General features: G+C 34.9%; 1 non-coding gene across 1 annotated transcript; it reads left to right on the forward strand.

Annotated features, from left to right (window-relative positions):
• The first annotated feature begins 260 nt into the window (after nucleotides 1–260).
• Nucleotides 261–366, forward strand: LOC117095580. The gene has a single exon (XR_004442097.1). It is a non-coding gene; the product is annotated as a U6 spliceosomal RNA (small nuclear RNA).
• Nucleotides 367–4,466: the final 4,100 nt, after the last annotated feature.

The raw sequence follows: 4,466 nt of genomic DNA on the forward strand, positions 1-4,466 counted from the left end.
TTGATGATCGTAGCTTTCTTGTAAGTCTTAGAATTAAGTAGGGCAATAAATCCTTTAACCTCATTATTCTTTTTCTAGTTGTTTTGGCAATTCTAGGTCCTTTCCATTTCCATATACATTTTAGCATCTACTTTTCAATTTCTTCAAAGAAACTTGCTAGGATTTTGATTGAGATTGCATTGAATTTACAAATCAATTTGGGAAGAATTCATTAAAAATATTAAATATATTTTCAATGACTACAAAAATTACAAACACGTGTGCTTGCTTCAGCAGCACATATACTAAAATTGGAATAACACAGAGAAGATTAGCATGTCCCCTGTGCAAGAATGACATGGAATTCGTGAAGCATTCCATATTTTTAAAAGTTCAATATTACTGATTGTTAGATAAATGCACATCAAAGCCACAATGAAATACCATCTCATGCCAATCAGAATGGCTATGATTAAAAAGTCAAAAAATAACAGATGCGGAGAAAAGGGAACCCTTATACACTGTTAGTGGGAGTATAAATTAGTTCAACCATTGTGGAAAAAGCAATGTGGCAATTCCTGAAAGAGCTAAAAGAAGAACTGCCATTCGACCTAGCAATCGCGTTACTCAGTTTATACCCAGAAGAATGTAAATCATTCTACCGTAAAGACACATGCATGTGAATGTTCATTGCAGCACTATTCAGAATAGCAAAGACATGGACTCAAACTAAATGCTCATCAGTGACAGACTGGATGAAGTATGTGGCACATATATACCATAGAATACTATGCAGCCATAAAAAAGAATGAGATCGTGTCTTTTGTGGGAACATGGATGGAGCTGGAGGCCATTATCCTTAGCAAACTAACGCAGGAACAGAAAACAAAATACTGCATTTTCTCACTTATAAGTGGAAGTGAAGTGATTGAGAACTCATGGGCACAAAGAGGGGAACAAGAGACACTGAGGCCTACTTGAGGGTGGAGGCTGGGAACAGGCGAGGAGCAGAAAAAACAACAACAACTGTATATTAGGCTTAATACCTGGGTGATAAAATAATCTGTACAACAAACTCCCATGACATGAGTTTACCTATGTAAAAAACCTGCACATGTACCCCAAACTTAAAAGTTAAAAAATACAACATGCACACCAAAATGTGACACATACCAATTTTTAACACACTGTGAATAATTAACATGTCAATTTGTGCAAGCAGGTAAACTAGGTTTTCAGTGCAAACAGAATAAAGCTTTTTTTTTGTCATCTGTTTTATCAAGGTGTGGCTTGACATCACAAACTGCTATTAGAAAACTATTACTGTTTGCATCTGTTAATGTATGTGAATTATGATAGTCTCAATTCTATGCAATCTAAACAAAATACAGCAATCAGTTGGAGGCAGGAGTTAATATGTCTGTTGCAACTGTGTTTGTCAAGACTGCTTCATTATTCATTGACTTTATAGTAAGTATATGTAGGAATTTGAATGCTCACAAGTTTATACTAATAAAAACTTCTTCAGAATGTTTTATGTATTTCAACTGCATATCTGTTATTGTAATCTGGCTTGCCTTTCCAAACAGGATTTTTTTCTGAATAGCAAAATCTTTTAATTTTGAAAAAGTTTATATATATATATATATATTTTAGAATTTCAAGGTTTTACCTGAAATTTTAACAAGTTAGAGGTATTGCAATTTAGCAGAAAGAAAATAGGTTTGGAACAACAGAGACCTGAGTTTAAATGACAGATCTACCCACAAGTAGCTTGGGCAAATTATGTTTCTGAGCCCAGTATGCTTATCTGTAAAATGGGGAGAATAATGCCTGCTTCACAGCGGGGATGCAGTGAAGGATTATATGCAAACACTTGGTATGTGCATAGCTGGTGTATATGAAGGAATGGTGTTAGAAAAGTGGGGGCAAAATGTAAGTTTTGGAGTCTGGCAAAAATTTTGAAGGACCTGATGAATGTTGAAATAGATTGAAATGTGAGGAAGGAAGTTTGCTTATTTTACATACAGTTTACCTGTGGTGGTGTGCCTTCTCTGTCCACACGTCCTTAATAACAACTTAACATACATTTGTAGAAGCTCAGGGTGAAGACCACTACGTCACCAAGCAATGTTCTGGTGGAAAGGTCTGAAATGGAATGGACGGTGCCAACTCTAAATGACTTTCCATAGGCAGTTTGAAAGCCCTCATTTCTTGGAAGCTTTCAGTAAGTGAGGGGCTTGTAGTGCGGAGTATTCTTTTCCACATAGTCCAGGAGGCATTGGCCTTGGCTGCACTTGGACATTGTTTTGCTTGCTCCTCTGTCTGTTGCTTTATTTCTGAATCCCTTCTCTTTATTCCCATTTGGCACAGGTATGTCAGTGAAGTCAGCCTTGTGAATGCTGTAAGTACCTGCTGGTCATCAATGCTTGCCTTTCAGATGCTCACTCTCCACAGCCCCAGTGCCATTGGAAGTGGGTGCTTAGTAAGGCAATGAAATGAACAGGCATTGGGAGGCAGGAGCCCCAGATCTGTCATTTGTCCATAAACTTGGACCGGTTCCTAAATTTCGATTTCTGCTTGATAAAATGCCTGACCTACTCAAGGGGCTACCATGGGGCACTGTATGAGAAATAGCATGGGGAATGTGCTTTGTAAATTGAGAAGCGCTATGTAAATCTTTAGGGTTGCTATAATAGGATGCATCTGGTACCACTGTCCTTTTGTTTCATTTCCTCCTGCCACCAGAGCCACAAGAAGTTTAGTCACATCTAAATTCTCTGACTTGAATGGAATTAGGATGAGGGTGGTGAAGAGTACAAACACAAACGTAAAACTAGAATCATAGACTCCTGGAGTTGGACAGGATCCCAATGGTCATCTATTTAAAAATCTGTCTGTAGAAAAAAGTAAGCATGGATCTCAAAGCCCCAAGGAAGGGAAAACCTTCTCTGGCACCTTATCTTTATCAGAGATGCACATATTTTATAGTTTATAGTTGGGGGACTCTAGGCTAAAAGACTTGCAGATGAGTTGAGGCACAAAAGATTCTGAAAAGAATTAGAATATTTTGGTCTCTGGTAAGTTAACAGAAAGTAAACAAAAAATCATTCCAAGGTAAGGTGAAAATTGTATATTTCTAATTTTTAATAGAAGTATGTCTGATGCTTTATTATTTAAGGTGAACAGTGTTTAGAGTTTTCAGGCACTGTTGCAAATAAAAAGTTAAATAAAAAGTTAAAAAATCCTGATGATGAGACAAGCTGAATCTTATTGATTTGTTTTTTGGTTACTTGTCATTTTATTTAGTTATTTTACTGGTTTACTGCATTTTGCTGATTCATATACTGGTTTATTTATTAACTGTCAAATTGCCATCCCTATAAATTTAGCATATAGTTGATGAATAGCTAAATAAAATGTGGTATATCCATACAATGGAATATTATTTAGCCATAGAAAGGAATGAACTGTGGATAGATGCTACAACATGAATGAGGTTTTAAAACATTATGCTAAGTAAGAGCAGTCACAGAGAGCCATATATTGTATGATTCAATTTATAGGAAATGTCTAGAGTATGTAAACCACAGAAACAGAAAATAGATTAGTGATTGCCAGGGGCTTGAGGGAGAGGAGATGGGGAGTGACTACTGATAGATATGGGGCTTCCTTTTGGAGTGGTGAAAATGTTCTAAAATTGGGTAATAGGGATGGTTGTGCATCCTCATGAATATACTAAAAAGTCACTGAATGATGTACTTTAAAAGGGTGAAGTTTATGGTATGTGAATTATATTTCAATTTCAGCAACAGAAAAGAAATACATTGCATTATGGTTTTTAAAATTAAAATACTCTATCTTAACAAAATTCTAATTTTAGGTAGGAAATTAGGAATATAACTTTTTAAAATAATCTGTACCATGAATGAAGAACATTGATGGTGTAATTGAAAGGAACACTGGTCTTGGAAAGTGGCATGATCTTGAGCAAATCACTGAACTTCTCTCAGCCTTGGTTGTCTATAAAATAAGGACAGTAATTCCTTTCTAACTCTGTCAGAGAGTTAATGTGAAATAATAACAGTAGAAATTAAATAACTATTTAATGACTTTCTATCATCTGCCAGGTACTATTCCTGGCATTTTACATGTATTATTGCATTTTTCTTATGAAGCATTATTCTTATCCCAATTTTATAGGCAAAAAGTAAAATAATGTGTGTAAAATTGCTATACAATTGGGGACATGAATATATTATTTCACAAAATAATTGAAAATGATTTTTTTTCAGTTTATTAAAGTGATTATGTGTGCATTGCAAAAAATGAGAAAATATAAAAAGCTACAGGAAAATTAAAACCAACTCATAAACCCAACAAAACAGTAATATTTTATATACTCTTCCAGTTTAAAAAAGTGTATGTGTATATGTAAACATATATGTGTATATGTAAACATACAATATTAAATTCTGCTTTTTAGA

Source organism: Trachypithecus francoisi, unplaced genomic scaffold, assembly GCF_009764315.1.
Source record: "Trachypithecus francoisi isolate TF-2019V2 unplaced genomic scaffold, Tfra_2.0 Lachesis_group13, whole genome shotgun sequence".
Classification (NCBI taxonomy): Eukaryota; Metazoa; Chordata; class Mammalia; order Primates; family Cercopithecidae; genus Trachypithecus; species Trachypithecus francoisi.